Source organism: Canis aureus, chromosome 1 (assembly GCF_053574225.1).
Source record: "Canis aureus isolate CA01 chromosome 1, VMU_Caureus_v.1.0, whole genome shotgun sequence".
Taxonomy (NCBI): Eukaryota; Metazoa; Chordata; class Mammalia; order Carnivora; family Canidae; genus Canis; species Canis aureus.
The window spans coordinates 98,418,646-98,444,676 of record NC_135611.1 but is presented as its reverse complement, the minus strand read 5'-3'; the positions used below and the strand labels follow the sequence as shown (position 1 = coordinate 98,444,676).

Below are 26,031 nucleotides of genomic sequence, written 5' to 3'. Positions count from 1 at the left end.
GAGAGGCAGAGACACAGGCAGAGAGAAGCAGGCTCCATGCACCGGGAGCCCGACGTGGGAATCGATCCTGGGTCTCCAGGATCGCGCCCTAGGCCAAAGGCAGGCACCAAACCACTGTGCCACCCAGGGATCCCTCCTCTTTAATTTCTGATTTTGAGTCTTCTCTCCTTTTTTTGTAGTCTGACTAAAGGGTTGTCAATTTTGTTCATCCTTTTAAAAATCAGCTCTTACTTTCCTTGAGCTTTTCTGTGGTTGGTTTTTTACTCTATTTATTGCTGCTCTCAACTTTGCTTTTCCCTTCCTTTTTCTGACTTTGGGCATAGTTTTTCTAGTTTCTTGAGATGTGAAATTAGGTTATTTAATATCTTTGTTCTTAATATGGACATTTTATCATTATAAGCTTTCCTTTTATTTTTTTATTTTTTTAAAGATTTTATTTATTCATGAGACACACAGAGAGAGGCAGAGACACAGGCAGAGGGAGAAGCAGACCCCATGCAGGAATCCCGACGTGGAACTTGATCCGGGGTCTCCAGGATCACGCCCTGGGCTGAAGGCAGCGCTAAACCGCTGAGCCACCTGGGCTGTCCTATAAGCTTTCCTTTTAGAATTTTTGTTGTATCCTTTAAGTTTCTGTAAGTTGTGTTTCCGTTTTCATATGTTTCAAGATACCTTGTTTTCCTTTTGATTTCTTCTTTGCCTCATTGGTTTTTCAGAAGTGTATTGATTTCCACATTAGTTTTCCAGTTCTCCTGTTACTGATTTCTAGCTCCATTAACATTATGGTTAGAAAAGATGCTTGGTATGAGTTCAATCTTCATCAATATGCTAATAAGTAAGACTTCTTTTGTGATCCAGCATATGATCTATCCTTGAAAACATTCCATGGGCACTTAAGAAGAATGTGTATTCTGTACCTGTTGAATGGAATGTTCTGTATACATCTGTTAGGTAAATTTGGTCTAAAGTATGGTCAATGTCTCTTATTGTTTGTTTTTGTCTGACTTCAACAATGGAAGGGGTATTGAAGTCTTCTGCTATTATCGTATTGTGGTCTATTTCTCCCTTCCAATATGTTCATATTTGTGTACTATATTAAGGTGTTCTGATGTTGGTGTGTGAAAATTTATGATTGTTATGTTCTCTTGAGGAATTGATACCTTCATCATTATACAGTGACCTTCTTATTCTTAGTCTTCCATTACAGTGTTTGAGTTAGTCTATATATCTAAGTATAGCTACTCATGTTCTCATTTGCGTGGATTATTTTTTCCATCCCTTCACTTTCTGTCTAATGTGTGTCTTTGAAGCTGAAGTGAATCTCCTATAGGCAGCGTATTGGTGGGTCTTTGGCGGGGGGGGGGGTGTCTTTTTTTAAATCTATCTACTCTGCCTTTTTTTTTTTTTTTTTGGAGAAGTTAATCCATTTACATTTAGAGTAACTACTGATAGGAGGGAATTCCTAATGCCATCTTATTAATTGCATTCTGGCTGTTTTATAGCTCCCTGTTCATCTCTTGCTGTCTTTTCTTGTAAACTGATACTTTTTCATAATGGTGTGCTTTAATGCTCTTCTTGTGTTTTGTGTATCTACAGTAGATTTCTGCCTTGTTAACATGCGGCTTACCTAAAACATCTTACAGATGTATCAGTCTATTTTAAGCTGATAACTTAATTTCAATTACATACAAACCTCTGCCCTTTTACTCATCACACTTCATGTTTTTGGTATCAAAAAATGCATCTTTTTGTTTTAGGTATTCATTAACAAATAATTCTAGCTATTGGTATTTTTATAGTTTTATTCTTTAAACTTTATACTATAATTATTTTCACAATACCATATTACATTATTACTCTATTTTAAATTTGTATACTTACCTTTACCAGCATGTTTTATATTTTCACTTTTAATTTTGTTAAGTAGTACCATTGTGTTTCAACTTTAATAACTTCTTGGGGTACCTGGGTGGTACAGTCAGGTAAGCATCTGATTCTTCGTTTTGGCTCAGTTCATGATCTCAGGATCTTGTGATCAAGCCCTCTGTCAGGCTCCACACTGAGCATGGAGTCTACTTGAGATTCTCTCCTTCTGACCCTCCCATTCATGCTCTTTCTCTCTTTAAAAAAAAATCTTAAGGGCAGCCCTGATGGTGCAGCGGTTTAGCGCCGCCTGCAGCCCGGGGTGTGATCCTGGAGACCCAGGATCGAGTCCCATGTCGGGTTCCCTGCACGGAGCCTGCTTCTCCCTCTGCCTGTGTCTCTGCCTCTCTCTCTCTCTCTCTCTCTCTCTCCCCCTCTGTGTGTGTGTGTGTGTCTCAATAAATAAAATCTTTTTAAAAAATCTTAAAAAAGAATTGTCAGCATTTCTTATGAGTAGGTCCAGTTTATTTGTTTTAAGATTTTATTTATTCATTCATGAGAGACACACAGAGGCAGAGATACAGGCAGAGGGAGAAGCAGGTTCCTTACAGGGAACCCAGTGTGGGACTCGATCCCGGGACTCCAGGATCATGCCCTGAGCCGAAGGCAGATGCTCAACATCTGAAACATCCAAGAATCCTGCACGTCCCATTTAGATCAATGCCCTCAGCTTTTGTTTTTTTTTTTTTTCTTTTGGAGAAAATATTTATCTCTTGTTCACTTCTGAAAGCCATATTTTCTGGGTAAAGTATTTTTGTTTGGCAGTTTTTTCTTTCTGCACTTTGAACTTGTCATCTCACTCTCCTGGCCTACAAGATTTCTGTTGAGAAATCCACTGATAACCATTTTAGGAGGTTCCTTTATATATGAGAGGGTTTTTTTTTTTCCTCTTGATGCTTTTAAAATTCTCTCCTTCCCTTTGATTGTAGACAGTTTTATTATAATGCATCTTTGAGATCATTTGGGGTTGTTATATTGATGTAATAGCTTCATGAAATTGTATGTCCAAATCTCTCCTTAGGTTGGAAAGTTCTGAGACTTTCCATTTTTTCTTGTTCTTTCTTTTCTTTTTTTAATTTAAAGATTTTATTTATTTATTCATGACAGACGCAGAGAGAGAGAGAGGCAGAGACACAGGCAGAGAGAGAAGCAGGCTCCAAGCAGGAAGCCCAGTGTGGGACTTGATCCCAGGTCTCCAGGATCACACCCCAGGCCGAAGGCGGCGCTAAACCCCTGAGCCACTGGGGCTGCCCTTGTTCTTTCTTTCTTTGGCTTAAAAGGTAAATTGTTAAATTATTTTAATTCCAGTGTAGTTAACATACAGTGTGGTATTCATTTCAGATGTACAATATAGTGACTCACAAATTCGATATATTACTCAGTGCTCATCAATATAAATGTACTCTAAAACCCCATCACCTATTTCAACCATCCCCCACCCACCATCACTTTGTTCTCTAGTTAAGAGTCTGTTTCTGGGCTCTTTCCCCCCAATTTGTTTATTTATTTTGTTTCTTAAATTCCACATGTGAGTGAGATCATTTGGTGTTTGTCATTCTCTGACTTATTTCACTTGGCATTATACTCTCTGGATCATCCATGTTGTTGCAAATGGCAAGATTTCATTCTTTTATGGTTGAGTAATATTCCATTATATGTATATATAACTTCTTTATCTGTTCATATATCAATGGACACTTTGGCTGCTTCCATAATTTGGCTATTGTGTATGATGCTGCTATAAACATTGGGGTGCATATATCCCTTTGAATTAGTGTTTTTGTATTTGGGGAGTAAACACCCAGTAGTAGAATTACTGCATTTTAGGGTAGTTCTATTTTTTATCCTCGTGTTTTCTTTTTTTTTTTTTTAATTTTTATTTATTTATGATAGTCACAGAGAGAGAAAGAGAGAGAGGCAGAGACACAGGCAGAGGGAGAAGCAGGCTCCATGCACCGGAAGCCCGACGTGGGACTCGATCCCGGGTCTCCAGGATCGCGCCCTGGGCCAAAGGCAGGCGCCAAACCGCTGCGCCACCCAGGGATCCCTATCCTCGTGTTTTCTTATTGTGTGTTCCAGAAGCCAATTTCTTAGATTTAGGGTTATAGTTAGGACTATAACTAGGATATGTGCCTGTTATTTTTCAGCTCAATGATCTCTCTAAAGGATTAGGGTTGGGTTTAGTGTTAGGGTTAGGTTTAGGACTTAAGTTAATAAGTTTAGGTTTAGGGTTACAGTATGAACCTGGTATTATGCTGTTCAGTGATCTCTCTAGAGAATAAGATCCCAGAATTCTGCTTGGGTGAGAATAGACATGGCAACCATCTACAAAACTGAGGCAAGGAGGGGATTAGGGACCCTAAGTATTCTTTAAATAGTCAAATTGGTCCTTCCATTTTTATGTCTACCTTCACATACATTTCCAGAAATACTATGAATTCTTAAATGTTTGGGGTCTTCTCCAGGATAAGTAGGCTGCTTCTCAGCTTCCTTATCATATGTTCAGGAAACTACTTTCTCATATCTAGGATTAGAGTTAGGGTTGGGATTAGGCTAGAGTATGTGCTGGTATTCTGCAGTTGAGAGACTTCTCTAGAGAATAAAACCCCAGACTTCTGCTGAGGTTATGATTAGGGTTTAAGGTTAGCCATTGGGGGTTATTGGTTAGGGGTTAGGAATTAGGGTATGTGCCTGGTTGTATCCTGAAATTCAGAGACCTCTCTGGAGTTCTAGGCTTTGTGTTTAAGTTAGGGTTTAATGTTAGGGGTTAGGGATTAAGGGTTATGGGTTAACTGTTATGGATTAGGATTAGTGTTAGAGTTCAAGTTTGGGTAAGGATATGTGTCTTGTATTTTGCAGTTCAGAGAACTCTCCACATGGTTAGGGTTAATGTTAGGGTTATGGTTAAGGTATGTGCCTTATATCCTGCAGTACAGAAATATTTTCAGAGAATAAAACCGGAGACTTCTTCTAGGGTGAGAATAGACATGGCAGCCATCTAAGGTAGTTCTATTTTTAGTTTTTTGAGGAAGCTCCCTACTGTCTTCCACAATGCCTGCACCAGAAAGGGTTCTTTTTTCTCCATATCATCTCCAACACTTGTGTTTTGTTTGTGGTTTTGATTTTAGCCTTTCTGACAGGTGTGAGATAATATCTCATTGTGCTTTTGATTCCTGTTATTTGTTGAGTGTATGTTGAGCATCTTTTCATGTGTGTGTTGGCCAGCTGTATATCTTTGGAGGAATGTCGGTTCATGTCTTCTTCCCACTTTTAAATTGGATGATTTGGGGGTTTTTTGGTGTTGAGTTGTATAAGTCCTTTATGTATTTTGGATACTAAGTCCTTATCATACATGTCATTTGCAGGTATCCTCTCCCATTCAGTAGGTTATCTTCTAGTTTTGTTGATTGTTTCCTTTGCTGCACACAGATTTTTATTTTGGTGTGGTCCCAATAGCTTAATTTTGCTTTTGTTTCCCTTGCCTCAGAGAGATGTCTAGAAAAAAAGTTGTTATGGCCAATGTCAGAGAAATTACTGCCTGTGCTCTTCTCTAGGACTTTTATGGTTTTAGGTCTTACATTTAGGTCTTTTAGTCCATTTTGAGTTTATTTTTGTGTATGGTGTAAGAAAATAGTCCAGGTTCATCCTTTTGCATGTTGCTGTCCAATTTTCCCAACTCAATTTGTTGAAGATCTTTTCATGTTTAAATTCAAAAATCTATACTATTAACTTCCCATTCTTTTCCCTCTCCACACCTGGCAACCATAATTTTTTCTGTGTTTGTGATTTTTTACTTCTCTGTGTATACAGTATATAAGTGGAATTTCAAAGTATTTCTCTGTATTTTATGACTGGCTTATTTCATTTAGCATAATGTCCTCAAGGTTTATCATGTTTTAGAACATTAGAGAATTTCCTTCCTTTTTAGAGCTAAGTAATATTTTATTTTAATTAGATAGATAGATAGATAGATAGATAGATAGCACATTTTGCCTATCCATTCATTAGTTGATGGACATGGGTTATCTTAGATAATGTGACCAATGCTGCTATGAACATGAGTGTACACATATCTCTTCCAAGAACTTGCTTTCATTTGTTTGGGGTATGTTCCCAGAAATGCAAGTGTGCTGGGTCCTATGGTGATTTTTATTTTAACTTATTGAGGAACTTTCATACTGTTTTCTACAGTAGCCATACCATTTTACATTCCAGTAGCGCACAAGGGTTCCAGTTTCTCAAGTTCTTGCCAATGCCTTTTTTTTCCTACAGTAGCCATCCTGATAGGTGTGAGGCAGTATCTCACTGGAGTTTTGCTTAGCATCTCCCTAATGATAAGTAATGTTTACCATCTTTTCATGTGCTTACTGGCCATTTGTATATCTTCTTTGGAGAAATTCTTTTATTATTATTATTTATTTATGATAGACAGAGAGAGAGAGAGAGAATGGCAGAGACACAGGAGGAGGGAGAAGCAGGCTCCGCACCGGGAGCCCGCCGCGGGACTCGATCCCGGGACTCCAGGATCGCACCCTGGGCCAAAGGCAGGTGCTAAACTGCTGAGCCACCCAGGGATCCCCAAATTCTTTTTTTTAAAGATTTATTTATTTATATATTTATGATAGACACACATAGAGAGAGAGAGAGAGAGAGAGAGAGGCAGAGACACAGGAGGAGGGAGAAGTAGGCTCCGTGCCGGGAGACCACCGTGGGACTCGATCCCGGGACTCCAGGATCATGCCCTGGGCCAAAGACAGGCGCTAATCCACTGAGCCACGCAGGGATCCCCCCTTTGAAGAAATTCTATTCAAGTCATTTGCCCATTGTTGAATGTTTGTTGTTGTTCTTGTTGTTGAATTTTAGGAAATCTCTATTCTGGATAGTGATCCCTTATCAGATATATGATTTACATATTTTTCTCCCATTCTGTGTATTCCCTTTTTACTTGGATAAGCAAGATGTGGATAGTCTCTTAATGTCAAAATGTGATTTCACTCATACATGAAATTTAAGAAAACTTGTTGGACATAGGGAGAGGGAAGGGAAAATAAAATAAGAAGAGAGGCATAAATAAATAGGGAGCAAACCATAAGAGACTCTCAGCTGTAGAAGATAAACAGAGTTGCTGAAGGGGAGGTGGTTGGGGGGATGGGGTAACTGGGTGATGGGCATTAGGGAGAGCCCTTGAGGTAATAAACACCAGATGTTGTATGCGACTGATGGATCACTAAGTTCTACCTTTGAAACTAATAGCAGTGTATGTTAATTAAATTTAATTAAAAAAATAAATTGAATTTAAATTTTAAAAGTTTTTAAACTTTATAATGTCTAATTTGTCTATTTTTTTGTTGTTGTTGCCTGTGCCTTTCGTATCATATCGAAAAAATCATTGCCAAATAAAGTGCCATGTTCTGTCTCCCCTTCTGATATTTCCTACCCATTTCTTCTCCCTTCCCTTCTATAAAGACTCCTAACACTGGGAAACGAACTAGGGGTGGTGGAAGGGGAGGAGGGTGGGGGGTGGGGGTGAATGGGTGTCGGGCACTGAGGGGGGCACTTGATGGGATGAGCACTGGGTGTTATTCTGTATGTTGGCAAATTGAACACCAATGAAAATTAATTTATTATTAAAAAAAATAAAGTGCCATGAAGCTTCAGTCCTGTGTTTTCTTCTGAGAGCTTTATGTTTTAGGTCTAACATTTAAATTTAAGTTCTTTGTTCAATTTAAGTTAATTTTAGTATATGGTGTTAGATAAGGATTTAGCTTCATTATTTTGCACAGGCATATCCAGTTCTGCCAAAGAGCCTGTGCATTCTTTATTAAATAGTCTGGGCATTCTTGTCAAAAACCATTTGACTGTATATGTAAGGGTTTACTTCTGGGCTCTCTATTCTATTCTGTGGGTCCATATGTGGTTTCTTTATGCCAGTTGCACACTCTTTTGATTTACCATAGCTTTGTGGTAGGTTTTGAAGTCAGAAGGTATAAGGTTTGTTCTTTTTCAAGATTGTTTTGGCTATTCAAGGTCTCTTGAGATACATATAAATTTTAGAGTAGGTTTTTCTATTTCTAGTAATAATATCATTGAGACTTTGGTAGGTATTGCATTGAATCTGTAGATCACTTCGGGTAATATTGACATTTGAACAATATTGGCTTCTAATCTAGGAACATGGAATGTGGTTTTTTTCATTCATTTTTGACTTCTTAATTTCTTTCAGTGATGTTTTGGAATTTTCATTGTATCTTACACCTCCTTGATTAAGTTAATTCCTAAGTAATTTATTCTTTTTGATGCTATTGTAAACAATTGTTTTTGTAATTTCCTTTTCAAAATGTTAATTTCTGTGTATAGAAATGCAAATTATTTTTGTGTGTTGACTTTATATCCTATTACATTGCTGAATTCATTTATTCTAACAACTTTTGTGGAATCTTTAAGGTGTTCTACATATATTCTCTGCAAACAAAGATAATCTTATTTCTTTTTGTTGCCTAATTGCTCTGGCTAGGTCTTCCAGTTCTGTGTTGAATAGACTTTTGTGAAAACAAGGATCATTACCTTTCTTTTTTTGTCTTGTCTTCTCTTCCTCTCCCCCTCCCCTCCCCTCCCCTCCCCTCCCCTCCCCTCCCCTCCCCTCCCCTCCCCTCCTCTCCTCTCTTTTTGATAGAGCCAGCCAGGGAGGGGGTGAGGGAGAGAGAAAATCTTAAGCAGACTGCTCACCCAGTATGGATCACAACACAGGGTTTGATCTCAGGAGGCAAAATCAAGAGTTGGACGCCTAACTGACCGAGACATGCAGACACCCTGTCCTTGTTTCTGATCTTAGAAGAAAAGTTTTCATTCTTTTGCCGTTGAGAATTATGTTTACTGTGGGTTTTTCCTATATGGCTTTTACTATGTGGGATTGATTTCCTTCTATTCCTTTCTTGTTAAGTGTTTTTATTATGAAAAAATGTTGAATTTGGTCAATGTGTTTTCTGCATCAATTCAGATGATCACAGGGGTTTTTTCCCTTCTATGGTGTATTGACTGATTTTTCTTTGCTGAGCCATCCTTGCATTCCAGGAGCTCTCACTTGGTCATACTATATAATCCTTTATATATGCGGCTGAATTTTGTCTGCTATTATTTTGAGGATTTTTGCATAAGTGTTTATGAAGCATATTAGTCTCTAGTTTTCTTCTGGTGTCTTTGGCTTTGGTATCAGGCTTATGTTGACCTTATAGAACGAGTTAGGAAGTGTTTCCCTTCTCTTCAATCATCATGGAAAAGTTTGAGAAAGATTAATATTGTTCTTTAAATGTCATCAGGTCCAGGGTTTTATTGGTTGGGCAAGTTTTTTTAGTTTTTTAAAACCTTTATTTATTCATGAGAGACACAGGCAGAAGGAGAAGCAGGCTCCCTGCAAGGAATCCCATGTAGCCCTGGATCCCAGGATCCTGGGATCATGCCCTGAGCCAAAGGGAGATGCTCAACCATAAGCCACCCAGGTGTCCCTGTTGGGCAGCTTTTTACTACTGACTCAATTACCTTACTAATTATAGATCTATTCAAATTGTTTTCTTCATGGTTTCATGTTGGTAGGTTTTGTGTTTCTAGGAATTTATTTCATACAGGTTAGCCAATTTTTTTTGTTGTACAGTTGTTCCTGTTATTCTCTTTTCTTTTTCTTTTTTTTTTTAAAGATTTTATTTATTTATTCATGATAGTCACAGAGAGAGAGAGAGAGAGAGAGGCAGAGACACAGGCAGAGGGAGAAGCAGGCTCCATGCACCGGGAGCCCGATGTGGGATTCGATCCCAGGTCTCCAGGATCGCGCCCTGGGCCAAAGGCAGGCGCCAAACCGCTGCGCCACCCAGGGATCCCCTGTTATTCTCTTATAATCCTTTTTATTTCTGTAAAATCAGTATTGTCCCCACTTTCATTTCTGATTATATCAACTTGAGTCTTCCCTTTGCCTTAGTCCAACTAGCTAAAAGTTTGACAATTTGGTTGATTTTTTCTTTCTTTCTTTTTTTTTTAGTTTTTATTTATTTTATTTATTTTTTATGTATATACTTTATTTCTTTGTTTACTTTTTTTATTGGAGTTCAGTTTGCCAACATATAGCATAACACCCAGTGCTCATCCCACGAAGTGCCTCCCTCAGTGCCCAGTCACCCCCACCCCACCCACCCACCTCCATTTCTACCACCCCTTGTTTGTTTCCCAGAGTTAGGAGTCTCTCATGTTCTGTCTCCCTCTCTGATATTTCCCACTCATTTTCTCTCCTTTACCCTTTATTCCCTTTCACTATTATATTCCCCAAATGAATGAGACAATATAATATTTGTCCTTCTCTGATTGACTTATTTCACTCAGCATAATACCCTCCAGTTCCATCCAGGTCAAAGCAAATGGTGGGTATTTGTTGTTTCTAATGGCTGAGTAATATTTGGTTGATTTTTTTCAAAGAACTAATTTTTCATTGTCTCTATTTTTCTTTTGTCTATTTCATTTATCTCTTTATTATTTCTTTCCTTCTGCTAGTTTGAGTTTAGTTTGTTGTTCTTTTTCAAGTTCCTAAGTTGTAAATTTAGGTTGTTGATTTGAGATCTTTCTTGTTTTTTAATGTGCTTCTACTTAGAGGTTTACCCCTTAACACTGTTTTCATTGTGTGGCATAAGTTTTAGTATGTTATGTCTTCATATTCATTCACAGCTAAATATTATCTAATTTCTCCTGTGATTTCTTCTTTTATCCACAGGTTGTTTAAAACTGCTGTTTAATTTCTACAATATTGTGAATTTTCCATTTTTTAAAAGATTTTACTTATTTATTCATGAGACACACATAGAGAGGCAGAGACACAGGCAGAGGGAGAAGCAGGTGCCCCTGGGGAGCCTGATGGGGGCTCAATCCTGGGAATCCAGGATCATGCCCTGGGCCGATGGCAAGCACTAAACTCCTGAGCCACCCAGGTGTCTCGAGTTTTCCTTTTCTTTTTATGTTGTTATTTCCTACCTCCATCCCACTGTGGTTAGAGTATAAACTTTAATGTCTATTTCTTTAAATCTAGAGTCATAATTTCTTTCCTAGCATAGGACCTATCCCAGAGGAAAAATGTGCACTTGAGGAAAAATGTGCATGCATTTGTTGTTGGGTGGAGTGCTCTATATGTGTCAATTAGATCTAGTTGGTTTATTATGTTAAATTCTCTATGTCTTTACATTCTGTCTGGTGGTTTTGTGCTTTATGTGAGAGGAGTATTGAAATGTCCAACTATTATTTTTGTTTATATTTATTTATTTTTTAATAAATAAAGTGCGAGGCTTGAACTCATGACTCTGAGATCAAGACCTGAGCTGAGATTGAGAGTCAGACGCTTAACCAGCTGAGCCATCCAGGCACCCCTAAGTCTCCAACTATTATTGTAGAATGATTTCTCTCTTTAACTCAGTTTTTGCTTCATATACTCTAATGGTCTATCATTAGGGGCATTAATGTTTATAATTGTTTTATCTTGGTCTACTGAACTTTTTATTAATATATAATATCCCTCATTGGTCTTTTAACTTTTTAAATTTAAACTATATTTTGAGAAATAACAAGTGTTGGGGAGGATGTGGAGAAAAGGGAACCCTCATGCACCATTAGTAGGATTGTAAATTGGTGCAGCCACTGTGAAAAACAGTAGGGAGGTGGCACACTCCAGCTCTCACTACCACTCAGTTGATGGCAGGTGGCAGGGGAATACCAAGAACATTGTCTATCACTCACCTCTAGGGAAGGTGTGAGGATCCCATCTGGAAAGTGTTGTGATCATTGTTTGTAAACATTAAAGTGGCAAGTGGGAAATGTTATAAAATAATACAAGAGACCCAATTATCATAAAAGTGATAGACCTATACATCTATGATACTCAGGAAAGGTTCATTAGATTAGCTAGACTTTATGAAGTGGATTTGCATTTCTAACTGCAGTTGCCTAATTATTGGTTGAGATTTTACCATTTTGTATATTTGGCCTATATTTTTGTTTGGTCCTAGATAACTGATAATATAAATTCTAAGGCAATAAAAAACTTAGTTTTCTTATTTTATGGACATTCTTAATAATTATAGACACTATATAGAATAATTATAGACATTCTTGGAAAATTATACAAATTTAAAATTTTAAAATAATTTTGGACAAAAAATAATCAGTTTTAATTTTTCCACTTATCTGCCAACTGAGTAGTTTTGGAGAATAGAAAATTACAAACATTCTATGAATAGCCTCAACACAAACAGAATGCTATTTTTTTTTTTAAAGATTTTATTTATTTATTCATGACAGTCACAGAGAGAGAGAGAGAGGCAGAGACACAGGCAGAGGGAGAAGCAGGCTCCATGCACCGGGAGCCCGATGTGGGATTCGATCCCGGGTCTCCAGGATCGCGCCCTGGGCCAAAGGCAGGCGCCAAACCGCTGCGCCACCCAGGGATCCCCAGAATGCTATTTTGGATTTCTTTTTTTCTTATTTGAATTCAATTAGCATATAGTACATTATTAGTTTCAGAGGTAGAGTTCAGGGATTCATTGGTCTTCAATAATACCCAGTGCTCATTATATCCCATGCCCTCCTTAATGCCCATCACCCAGTTACCCCATATCCTCATCTCCTCCCCTCCAGTAACCCTCAGTTTGCTTCCTATGATTAAGAATCTCTTATAGTTTGTCTCTGTCTCGGATTTTGCCTTGTTTTATTTTCTCGGGTTTATTTCTTTTAGTAACCATTATCATGCTGTATGTATTGTTCTTTGATGTGCCTGTTGGAAATGCTCTCAGCCTAGCACACTCCTTTTATCCTTTATGTCTTTCACAGAAATGGTGTCACAATTTGGGTTGCTTCATTCTGCTGTTATAATTAGGCCCACTTTTGTGCACAAACTTGAGCACAGGGGTTGGATTTTGAGGGGAAGTGTGTCAGCTTGAATCCTTATCGAACTGAAGTGAAGGTGTATTGACTTTGAGCAGGTAGCCAGTAGTGCATGCTGACTCAGGCAGGAGGGCAGCTGGACTATGGATTTGGGACTCATAGGCTGATGGCATTGTGTGTGATGGGAAATAACTGCTTTTGCTCCTGGTCATGAATTCCTTTAACTTCTGTTTTTCCCAGAAACTATATAACCTTCTATTCTGAATGAAAGCTTTGCTGGATAGAGTATTCTTGGCTTCTGATTTTTTCCTTTTAGCACTTTGAATATATCATGCTACTGTGTTCTGGCTTGCAAAGTTTCTGCTGAAAGATCCACAGATAGGGATTTCCCCTGTATGTAACTGCTTTCCTTTCTCTTGCTGTTTTTAAAATTCTCTCTTTATCATTACTTTTGGCCATCTTATTTGTTTATTGATGCAGACCTCTTTGGGTTGGTTTTGTTTGGGGCTCTCTGTGCCTCTTGGATGTGGATTTCTCTTTCCCAGATTCAGGAAGTTTTCAGCTATTCTTCAAAGAATCTTCTACCCCTTTTCTCTCTCTTCTCCATCTAGGATCCCTGCCATGTGACTGTTACTTGACAGTATTGCAGAGTTCCCTGGGTCCATTCTCAGTTTGCGTATATTTTCCCCTATCATCTGCTTAGCTTCATTACTTTCCATTACTGTGTCCTCCAGGTTGCTAAGCCATTCTTCCTTTTGTTTGCTATCTATTCCAGGTGGTCTATTTTAAATCTCATTTACTGAGTTTACTATCTCTAATTTGTTTGTTTGTTTGTTTGTTTGTTTAGGTCTCCTATCTCTTTGTGGAGGGTCTCACGGATGTCCTGCACTCCTTTCTCAATTCTAGCAAGTATCTTTACGAGCATTACTTTAAATTCACTATCAGACATAATACTTATCTCCATTTTGTTTAGGTCTCTTGGTATGATTTTGTTCTGCTCTTTCATTTGGAACATAGTCCTCTGGCTTCTCATTTTGTCTATTACTATGTTGGTTTCTCTGCATTAGGAAAGTCAGCTTTGTCTCCCACACTTGAAAGTAATGGCTCTATGAAGAGGTCGTGTAATGCTGCACAGTGCAATGTCTCCTTTTCACCAGAAAATGATGCCTCAAGGGTGTGTGTTGTTAAGGGGTGTTCTACTGTTTCCCTGCAGTCTGGTCTGCAGCGGCTCTCTGCCTTTTGTAGGCAGAGTCTAGTCCCTGTGGTGTTAGTGGGCCAGTCCAGGGCTGCCTTGGGCTTATGATGAATCAGACCAGGTGTTTACCAGAGATGAATTAGTACCAGACTGCAGGGTGCTCTCCCTGTGTTGTCCCCTGAGAAGCTTTTATTGGTGGGGCCTACAGTCAAACCAGCTGCCTGCCCCAGCCCACTGCTGGGGACACAGTCAGACTGGTGTGTGGTCATCTTCCCCACTCCCTGGGGAAGAACTCACTTTGGAGTGGGGCTGCCCCTTGTCTGGACTGCTTGCACACTGCCAGGCTTGCACTGCTTTGATGGGATCTTGCCAAGAGCATATCGGAGGGGGTGGATTTGCTTTGCTGTGGCCTCTTGTCTACAAGAGAGTCTGTTCTGCCTGTCTTTGGGTGGTTTTCTGGGTTATTTATGCTGATGTGGGTGTTCTCTAGGTGGCCACACCACAGGAGGTAAGCCCAGGGTCCTCCCACTCCTCAGAATGCCATTTTAAAATAAAAATCTTCTTTCATAACTGATCAACCAGAGGATCTCTCAAATCTGAGAGATCTTAGGACTTCTGACAGAGCTGTACCTTGGATGCCTTAATAATCTCAGTCACTCCTGAGATTAATAGTGCAGTGATGCCCTGCCATGTCATTCATCTCTTCAAGTCCAAATCCCAGAGTGACCCAGCTGAGCGTAGGAATATGGTTTTTCCTACATTCATTGTTCTTTTTTCTTCTTTTAAGATTTTATTTGACAGGGAACAAGAGAGCACAAGCAGGGGGAGCAGCAGAGGGAGAGGGAGAAGCAGGCTCCCCACTGAGCAGGGAGCCTGATTTGGGGCTCAGTCATGAAATCGTGACCTGAGCTGAAGGTAGATGCTTAACTGGCTGAGCCACAAAGGTGCCTTTCATTGTCCTTTTTGTAAACAAATCTTTGAGAATGGCTTGTAACTCTAAGTGTGTAGGACTTTTCTCTTTTTTTTCATTTTTACTTTTTCTCTTTCCCCAACTGTCCCTTTTTCTTTCTTTCTTTCTTTGGGTGTTCACCTATTAGCTCCTAGTGGTCCTGAGTGGCCCCTGTTTGAGTGTTGACTGCCCTTTCTTGGTCATCCCAGTCAGCCTCAGATGGGCTGGGGTCAGCATCCTGATTTTCCAGCAGTGGTTTTGAGAAGGAAACACTTAGTGTGCTAATGGGCACTGGCATTTAGAAGTGCGCAAACACATCAACTGGGAGATTTGTGATCTTAAGTCAGTTGATAAACCTCCTTGGGTATCTTGAGGAATAATAATGAAGTGCTGCTTCCCCTTGATGAAGATCCTGTCCTGGGAAGATTCTGCTCAAGCTCTTCTAAACTTTCCAGTCGGCATTTTTCTGAGTTCTCTGCATTGTCCAGTTTTAGTAAGAGTCCTGCTACGTCAGTTCAGCCAGAGTCCCCACCCTCAGGATCTGGTCAGGTTCCTTTTAATTTTCTAGCATCCCCCAGGTGATTTCTGGTCACCCTGGCCTGCCTCCAGCAAGAATCCTATGGGGTCCATTTTGCTCTGTCAAGGACAGGCTGGGATCGTATGTATGCTTCTCATGTCCCCTTCTTACCAGAACTCTTGGTGACTTGGAGCTTTGTATGATCTCCCCCCATGCTCCAGATCTGGACTTTGACCTCTGTCATAGCAGCTTTGAGTGACAGAGGGCTTGGTAGTCAGGCTGGAGACTGGAATGTGGGATGAGTAGGGGGGCAGGGAGACCACAAGCAGACACAGAAAGGTTTAGTGGTTGGAAGACATGGCAGAGAGGCACACGCTTGTCCTGCAAATGCTTTCACATCTTCTTCTAGTCCAATACAATCCTGCAGGAATGTATGTCTTAGGGAGACATGCCTCCTCCTCCCTCAAGGGGGAGTGGTCTGGCTTCCAGTGAAGGGTTGATGCTACTGTCTCTGCCCATATTTGGACTGTGGGTGCACACAAGACCCCCTGTGTGCACACCTGAGGGATTGAGGGGTGGAAGAGTGCAGTATGTCTGTTTGGTTGTAACTGTGTGCCTGAAGGCACAAGGGCTTCTGTCTGTGTCTGTTTTTAGCATGGCATGGTCCTAAGGACATGTGCATATGTCACCACCTATAAGTCTGGACCTTTGTTGTCCAGTATGATAACCACAAGCCACATAAACTATTTGAATTTAAATTTAATTGAAATTAAACAAAATTTAAAATTCAGCTCCTCAGTCACATCAGCCACATTTCAGAGCTCTCAATCCATATATCATGGTGGCTACTGTATTGGACAGCACAGATATAGAACATTTCCATTATCACAGAGACTTCTATAGACAGCCTTGCTCCAGCATATGTTTGTGCACCCACATATTTATATGTGTCCTAGTTCATGAATGCATCCTAGTCCATGAAATCATCCCAACGATGAATTTTCCTGAACATCTCTAGTGACAAATATGTTATTAATGGGCACCTCCAGATACTGGGAGAGATGCTCATTACCCTGAGCTGTAATCTTCCATCTCTACCAGCTCACACTAGTTCTTCTGTCAGGGTGCGTACAATCTTTATCCTATGATAGTCCTTGAGTTATTTGACAGCAATATCTCGTCTTGTCCAAATTATCTCAACCAGAAGTTCACTTCCACACTCCTTGCCAATCTGATCGTCTCTTCTGGTGGGTCATATTTGTAAAGATGCCTTTGCTTCTTGCTCCCAAATATATGGACCCATCAGACTCCCTTAAGAGTGTGGTCTGGGGGGATCTGCCACTGGATCCGCAGAATGGTTTACTGAGCTCCTGCTGAGACTCGCGTCACCGTCATGTCCCACTACCTGTGCCCCTTCCCCCAACACGTGTCTGTTCATAAAGAATGTAGCTGATGGTGCCAAGTCTGAAGATTTACCATGGGAATCTGGTCGTTATGGTCCTATAGTTGATGTGTATGTTCCAGTTAATTTCTACACACACTACCCAAGAGGACTTGCTTATGTGTTCAATTTGAGGATGTCCATGATGCTGCAGATGCTTTACATAATTTGGACAGAAAATAGATTTGTGGACATGAAATTAAAATACAGTTTGCACAGAGGGATTGGAAGACTCCAAATCAAATGAAAGCCAAGGAAGGGAAGAATGTGTACAGTTCTCCATGCTATGATGATTATGACAGATACAGACATTCTAGGAGCTGAAGTTATGAAAAAGGTCAAGAAGCTGGTCCTTTGACTACAACTATAGAAGATCTTACAGTCCTAGAAAAGTAGACTGGCTGGAAGACCACAGTGCAGCAAAAGCCATTCTGACAATGATAGCCAAGTAAGCAAGAAGAAAAATTACAGATAATGCTGCAGTGAGAAAGGAAGGCGCTACATAGAGTATGCGCTAAGTTTAGAACCCAGGGAAAAGACCTGGAAACTATTGTACTATTTTCTCAAAAATTTGGCACAGTTAACTGCTACATCCAGTTCAACTAACAAAATCCTGTATACCACAGAGAAGAATAAGGAAAACCAAACTGGCAAACATCCATCTTTTATTTAAGACCAAACTGCAGCTGGAATGCAGTTCTGCTTCCTACACTTCAAGGAAGATCTGACAAAGCGGAAAAAGAACCAAAGAAGGGCAGTTGAAGAGACCAAAGGGTGGGTGGAAGGTGCTGCAGTATGAATACTGTATGAATATTTTAACTCTGGTCTGAAAAGAAAAAAGAATGTTACTGAAACTATATGGAATAATTGAACTCTTTTCAAGTTTGAAAGTAAGCATTTTAGGACAAATAAAAGGAAATTCAACTTTGTACTTGTAGAAACTAATTCCTAAATCTGAATAGGTTTATATTGATTCATGGGTAACAGGTCCATAATAAATGATTGGAAACTAGAATGTCTGACTCTCGAGGAAGACAGCCGTAGTCTCTCACAGTGCCTCTGTTGGTATGTCTCAGACTGAATGGGTGAGAAAACATATGGTCCAATATAAACTTTCTCTTGGTTATCTCTTAAAGTCAGTTCCATTTTAGCTATTGGCAAATCTTGCCATTGTTCATTTCAGTGCCAGTGTTTTTCTGCTTAATGGTTTGCTTTGTTGGCATCTAAGTTTATTGACTTGTATGCCATGTGCAGTTTACATCTTCCTTACACTCTCTTTCCCAGGTAAATTCCAATTCTGATACTTGACATATAGCTAAGAGAGTCCATCACTTCTCACCTCTGTCCTAAGTAAGTATATTCAGCAAACATTTATTTACAGAGCCCTTATTATGGGCAAAATTGTATTGGGTAATTGGGGAGAAAAACAGAAAATTCATTTATTTAATGTCTAGTGAGCACAATTTAGTGAATCATTACAGTATGGCCTCATTGTTTCGAGGTGTAACATAACTATTTTACACCATTTGTATCTTAATGTAAAACCCAGAATACTATCAAAGATAATTTTGTGGTTATCTGCCATTTAAAAGTATACATTATGGGCAGCCTGGGTGGCTCAGTGGTTTAGCGCTGCCTTCAGCTGAGGGCGTGATCCTGGAGTCCTGGGATCGAGTCCCATGTCTGGCTCCCGGCATGGAGCCTGCTTCTCTCTCTGCCTGTGTCTCTGCCTCTCTCTGTGTGTCTCATGAACACATAAAATCTTTTAAAAAATAAAAATAAAAGTATGCAGTATTTCTGTTTGCATCCCATTAATACAAATAATGAAAATTTAATGTTTTAATATGTAATAAACAGATTTATTGTGCAGTGACTGCAATATACTAGAGTTATATTAAATTGTTAACTCTGCCTCCTCAAACACATATTAGGAAATAATCCCCAAAATAAGTATTTAACTTTGCATTAGATATAAAGGAGACTCTGGGTGCTACAATTAGATTATTTTGAGGCAGATAGCTGTTATCCCAACTAATTTAGTATGTTCTGTAATTGAGAAAATGTTCACCAGATTATACTTTTTAGTGATTTACATGTACATTTTGTAGGGGACATGTTCTGTGTATGGTGAATAAATAACTTTTATAGTATCACAAAAAAAGAGTGTGGTCTGATTGGGCTATCAGTATTTGTACTCATTAGTAGTTGATGATATGAACAAGTTTTGCTAAATTTTTTGATGGTTTCCAAAGGCCACAATTCAAAGTTAAAAATTTGTAAAATTCTCTTGTTAGAAGAAAAATAAGTGCTTTTCTGTTAGAAAAATTCCATATTGCTCAAGTTTTCTCCTCCTGATTAAAAAGGACTGGAACAAATATACATATGTCTGCTTCTAATGAAGTTAAAAGGAATAAAGCGATGCTATCAAAGCTTATGGAAAGTCATGGCTAAAATCTGAAAATAAAACCATAAAACTTGTTATCTTCTCTTGCCAGAGGGAATTTTGAGTTCAGGAATAAATGGGGCTCAGACCATGTTGGGGAGAGTTTCACTGTCTTTAAGTCATCTTTGAAGACCAGAGTTTCTAATGATCCAGTCTTCTTCACAAGAATTCATACTGACTTATAGAACTGTGAATCCACACTGATTTGTAGAACTGTATCATCCTGGTGTCTCCAGTTCCAGTCCAGCACCACAGAGTACATTATAACCTTTCTCCTTTACATTTTCTATAGTTTCTTTCTCCAACAGAGAGAACCTGGCTGGCATTATCCACAATGTTTACTTCTTTCTTAATTCTAGAATTTACATATGGTGTGGGATACACAACCCCCATTCCTTTTTGATTTTAATGATTTTTGAGGATTTGAAAACCAAACACACTTATAAACGTAAGGACAATTAAAAGGTATACCTAGGTGTTCCTCTTATTGTTCCTCCCAACCTATTCCCATTTCCCCATCCCCACCCCTTGTCCATTCCCATCTCTAACATCCCATTAGTTTTTAGTTTATATTTCCTGTGGGGTTTTTTTCACATATGATAGATACATGCATATTTTCCTGTTTCCTATCCTTTCTTGTATTAAAAGTAGATACTTCATGAGGAACTTCTTTAAGTCCAGTCCAATATCTAGAAAATTACAGAATCTCAAACATTTAACAGCTTCAAGTGAATATGTAAGGAATGAAGAAAAGCTTCTAAAACTAAGCTGAATTATGGACTCTATTTTCTATTGTTCTTTGTCTGCAAACATTCTTGTTTTGCCTATGAGTGTCCAAAGACACTTACTGTTCAACCTATGTGTAACCACAAAACAGTAGCGGATATTCGTTTGCCACTCTGGTCTGTTGAAACACTCATCTTTGTTTCTAAATGAAGAGTAAATGCAAGCTTAGAAACTTCTGATGGGCAAATACAAGAGTTCAGGCTGAATTGATGTATCTCTGATACCACTCAGCCCCAAGATTCTGAGTCTCTGTTCCCACGGTGTAATGGTTCTAATATTCCAAACTGCAGGAGAATCATTTTGCGGAGACATTTACGGGAAACCTCACTCCTGTCTTGACCTTCCTCTCCCAAAGTTTGGCCATGGGTGGAATGAGCTACACACTGAAGAAGAGGACCTTGGAAATAGGAGACCGCATATACCTGCGGAAGGCCCTTGTGAACAACCTTGGGGAGGAGAAAAGGACTAAGCTCCATATTCAGAAACTCCAGAAGGCTTTAGATATCCGGTTCAGGGAGATTGAGAAAGAAAAAGCAGCACTGAGGAATTTTTTGGGAAAGCTTCATAAGACAACTGGCTATTTCGCTCAACTGCCCTTCTGGTGACCAGTGCCACTATGGGTGAGGAATTCATGGAAAAGGCTCAATACAGAAAACATCTGCAACCCCTGCTATCTCTATGTGACCCAAGAAAACAGTATAAGGAACCACTGAGACAAGGTGTAAAAGGAAAAAGACTATACAATTGAAGATCCAAGTAGAATGTCTATAAGAGAGTCAACAGATATCTCCTACAAAATAGAATAAGGCCTTGTTGTTTCCAGATGATCCCATACCTTTACAACTTGAAGTGGTAACATGCAGTGCAAACACTATTTCCATTCAAACTTTCCTTGAGACAAGAATAAAGCTTAGTTATTGGAGAGATCATTCTAATATTGATCACAGAATACATCATGTATTTGCCTTCTGTTCTTTTCTCACTGAAGCAATTATTTTCCTGTACTTTAATAGCATGAATAAAAGTTGAGGCAAAAATTAGAAAAAACATAGAATCTTGAGTCTAAATAAAGAACTTGACTCAAATCTAGGCTTTGCCATGTATTACCTGTGTGATCCTGGACTTAGAAGCTCCTTCCTTTTGTTCCAGATGGAGATGACAACATCTCTATTAAAAGATTGCTTTAAATGTTAAATGAGATACTGTTACTACAGGGCATATTGCAGACGCCCCAACACAGTAATAGCTAGTATTTATTGATTCTGTTTTAATTATTTTTATTACTGTGTAATGGAGCTCTGGTTCTGTTCCTACCCTTCTTACTAACATTCTAGGTCTCCAGGCAAGTCTGTTTCCATCCCGTGGCCTTAGATTTTGCAAGGCTGTAATGTGAGAACTGGATGGACCATCTCCAAAGCCCCTTCCAACTGTGAGTTTGTCAATACTGCAGAGGGTGTCTGCAGCACAGAGAAAGGATCCAGCAGTCAGAAAGCATACCTAGGTGACTTTAGGAGCTTGGATGCATCTTCTGCTTAGTGACTTACTTACCAATCATATGTTTAAAGATACATGTTATACAAGTATATATATTCTTAGGAGCCTCTTGTGATGTATTTTCTGGGTGACTGTAGAGTAAATGTAGTCTACTTCTTGAAAGCCTTTGGGATTAAGTTGCTTGTTTAGGCTCTGGTGTCCAGCAGACATGGATTCTGCTGGACAGTGTTGTTTGATACTAGGCCAGTTCGCTAACACTTAAATACCCTCCGTGTATCATAAGTTGACTAGATTTTTTTACCCGCACAATGGGAATAATAGTACTTCATGCAGAAGACAGTTGTGATGTCTTCCTGTAATACTGTGTATATGTCTTAGCACAACATCTAACACATGGTTGGAATTCATTGCTGTGGTCATTTCTGGGAATAGCAGCAGCTGGAGCTTCTGGGCTGAAGAAATGGCATTTGGACTCTGTCAACACTCATATGTGAGCCATTACTCTTGGATCTCAGTCCCTTAGCTAGATCTCAATCACTTGCAATAGAAATGTGTGTATATGTAATTTTTTAAAAAAGATGAGTGATATCTAGAGCTCTGATTTGGAGCTACTATGACACTTTTATGAACAATCTTGTTCATGTGTGCAAGCGCTTCTCAAGGTGGATATTCCTAGAAGTGGTGATACGAGTATCTCCGACTTTACCATTTAATAACAAACTGTTTTCCTAAGGAACAGATCAGGGATCCCTGGGTGGTGCAGCGGTTTGGCGCCTGCCTTTGGTCCAGGGCCCGATCCGGGAGACCCTGGATCGATTCCCACGTCGGGCTCCCGGTGCATGGAGCCTGCTTCTCCCTCTGCCTGTGTCTCTGCCTCTCTCTCTCTGTGTGTGTGTGACTATCATAAATAAATAAAAATTAAAAAAAAAAAACACCCAAAAAACCCCCACAAAGGAACAGACCAATTAATATGCACTGCCTCCAGTGCTGAGTACCTGTTGTAACATATCTTCATATTTGTTACTCTCAATCTAAGTTTCTTGCCAATCTGAGGGTTTAGAATATCTCACCATACTTTATTTTTTATTTTTTAAAAGATTTTATTTATTCATTCATCAGAGAGAGAGAGGCAGAGACAGAAGCAGGCGTCCCGCAAGGAGTCCGACGCGGAACTCGATCCCGGATCCCGGGATCACGCCCTGAGCCAAAGGCAGACGCCCAACCGCTGAGCCACCCAGGCGTCCCATACTTTATTTTCTTTTTAAAGATTTTTTATTTATTCAGAGAGAGAGACAGGCAGAGGAAGAAGCAGGCTCCATGCAGGGAGCCCCACGTGGGACTCGATCCCCTGTCTGCAGGATCACACCCCGGGCTGCAGGCGGCGCTAAACTGCTGCGCCACCGGGGCTGCCCTCTCACCATACTTTAGTATGCACTTCCCTGAATAATTTTAATTTTCATATGCATATTTGGCGATTTTTATTTATGAAGTACCATATTTTCTAGCCTGCCTGCCCTTTCTTATTAGAGACTTTTAAATGTATTTTTAAATCTAGAAAATAATTATATATTTTTTTGTATTTTAACCCTTTGTTTATATCTGTTGCAAAAATTTTGACATCCCTTTTTCAATTTTTAAATGGTGCTTCTAATGTACAGAGCTTTTAAATTTTAATATAAATTATAAATCTATTCCTTAATGATTTCTTTTATGACTGATTTAAGCAATTCTAACACCACACAGTAAAAGCAAACTCTTCCATACGTTAACTCTTCTAAATGCTTTATAGTTTATTTCCCATGGGTCACGGAATTGATCCTTGCATGTAGTTTGAGAAAAATTCCATTTTTTCCCCCCAAATGGCTACCCAGTTACCCCAACCCTATTTATTTCTAAAAACTGTCCTTCCCTCTCAATGCTCTTCAGTATGACTTCCCTGTTCTGTGTATATGTCCATGGGTCTGTTTCCAGGCTCGACCTTATTTCCTTAATCTTTCTCACCCTCCTCATCCCACCAATACTGCACTATCTTAATCTTCATAAGTGTTCATATCACACCTTAATTTCATTTTTGACTGTGCCTTAGCTAGTCTCAGCCCTTGGCATCTGTGCAAATTTTAGAATCATATTGCCAAGTTACAGAAAAAATATGTTGAGATTTTGTTGGGGTTGCATTGGGGGAAAATATAAAATCTGACAATACTGACATATCTTCACCACTCAGTTCTCTGACCCAAGAATATGATATTCTGCATTTACTTGGGTCTTCTTTAATAGATCTAATTAGAGATTTATTTTACTTGAAAATTTTGTATACATATTTTGTTGCATTTATTCCTAGGCACTTAAAACTTTAAAAATTGCATTTTAATTAGTATCTCTTCTTCCATTTTGTAAATTCCTAGTATGTAGCAGAACAATAGATTTTAACTCAATTTGTATCTAGGAAAATTGATAAAATATCTTATCAGTGCTAATAGTTTATTTGAAGACTATTTGGGATTTGCTACATATATAATCATTTTACTTGCAAAAAGGATAGACTGTTGTTTCATCCTATCCAATCACTATACATTTATCTTTATGTACCTTCCTGCCCAGGCTCAGTTCTCCATTAAAAATGTTAAACAGAAGTGGGTTGTTTTGTTCCTGATCATAAATACAAAGATTTCAATGGGGACGCCTGGGTGGCTCAGTGGTTGAGCATCTGCCTTTGGCTCAGGGCGTGATCCCAGGATACAGCATCAAGTCCCAAATCGGGCTCCCTGCAGGGAGCCTGCTTCTCCCTCTGCCTGTGTCTCTCCCTCTCTCTCATGAATAAATAAAATCTTAAAAAAAAAAAATTCAATGTACTAGTAAGGATGCTTTGTGGTAGATCTAATATAGATACATTTCTCAGTATGTTACCCTTTATTCCTTGCTTGCTGGTTATTAACGTAAATATTAAATTCTATTAATTTTTCTGCATCTTTTGAGGTATATTATTTTAATCCTTTAATCTGTTAATGTGGCAAATGGCATTAATAGATTTTCTAAAATTATACCAACCTTACATTCCTAGGATAAACCTATCTTGACTATGATATACTTTCCTTTTTAAAAATGTATCACTGGATTTGTTTTACTGATATTTTGTCATTTTGTACCCATGTTTATAATGGACACTGGCCTAAATTTTCTATTCTTTTAATGTCTTTGTCAGGTTTGACTATCAAGTTATGTTAGCCTTTTAAAATGTTGGGAGTGTTCACTTATTTCTATTCTCTGGAAATGGTGTAAGATTTGGAATTGCTTTTTCATTAAAGATTTAGCAGAACTCACCAGTGAAGTCTAGAGTTTCCTTTTGGGGAAATCTTTTAAGTCAGGCTTACTGAGGTGTAATTTATATGCAGTAAAATTCGCTTTTTATGAGCGTATACTTGGGTGGATTTAGACAAATGTCTATATCCTATCACCACTACAAGATGTAGACCATTAACAACCAAAAATCCTATTGTGCCCCTTGGTGTTCAATCCGCTCTTCTTACCGCCAGGCCCAGGAGACTGCTGATTTGGCTTCCATTCCTATAGTTTTGAATTTTCAAGAATATCCTCTAAGTGGAATATTCTAAGTAGAATCATCAGGCTGGAGGGGAAAGCCTGCTGCTCTAAGTGGCTTCTTTCACTTAGCCTAACACTTTCAAGGTTCATCCATGTTTTTGCATGTATCAGGATTTTGTTCCTTTTTATTGCCGAGTAGTATTTCACTGTGTATGTAGACAAACGCAATTTGTTTATCCACTCACCAGATGATGAACATTTGGGTTCATTCCTGGCTTCTGGTTATTTTCAATAAAGTTCCTATAAACATTCACACACAAGCTTTTGTGTAGATTTCGTGGCCACCTCGCAGAAGCAGATTTGCCATGTTCGACTTGGTTGTCCACACTGATGATGTTACCACAGACTAAGACTTTTTTTATTTACATAACAAGGCTTTCTTGGGAGAGCAGGATGGCTACCAAGCAAAAGTAACTTGGAAGATCAAGGAAAGGGCACTGGTGTGGAGGTTTAGGGTAGTTGAGATTGGGGCCAAGGGAAGGTTCCTGAGCATGGGCAGGGGCTTGTGTGGCTTGAGCCTCGTATCTTCACCATTGGAACAGGCACCTGTGCTGAGGTCTTGTCAGCCTGCCCAAAAGTGAGCAGAAAGGGAAGAGAGAAGTGGTAGGCTTAAAAGCTGTCAGCAAACAACAAAGTTTTTACACTCTTCCTTATGTACACATATATTTTTATTATTCTTGGGTAAACATACAGAAATGGCATGGACTGCTGGTCTGTGAAGTGATGTGTAACTGGATAAGAAACCGTCAAACTATATTCCAAGCAGGAGAAACCA

General features: G+C 39.1%; 1 long non-coding RNA gene and 1 pseudogene across 27 annotated transcripts in view; both read left to right on the top strand.

Annotated features, from left to right (window-relative positions):
• Positions 1 to 26,031, top strand: part of LOC144321208 (uncharacterized) — a 62,770-nt gene that overhangs the window by 16,783 nt on the left and 19,956 nt on the right. For 8 of the 27 annotated variants that reach the window (XR_013386970.1, XR_013386989.1, XR_013386969.1 and 5 more), the window contains 3 exons: positions 3,031 to 3,203; positions 18,218 to 18,283; positions 21,497 to 24,972. The exons of 3 other annotated variants lie outside the window; for them this stretch is intronic. This is a non-coding gene — a long non-coding RNA (uncharacterized LOC144321208). Of the gene's footprint in view, positions 1 to 3,030; positions 3,204 to 18,217; positions 18,284 to 21,496; positions 24,973 to 26,031 lie in introns of those variants that run through there. 16 more of the 27 variants (XR_013386983.1, XR_013386968.1, XR_013386972.1 and 13 more) reach the window with 10 other exon arrangements.
• On the top strand, positions 13,689 to 18,210 carry LOC144321202 (serine/arginine-rich splicing factor 10-like; annotated as a pseudogene).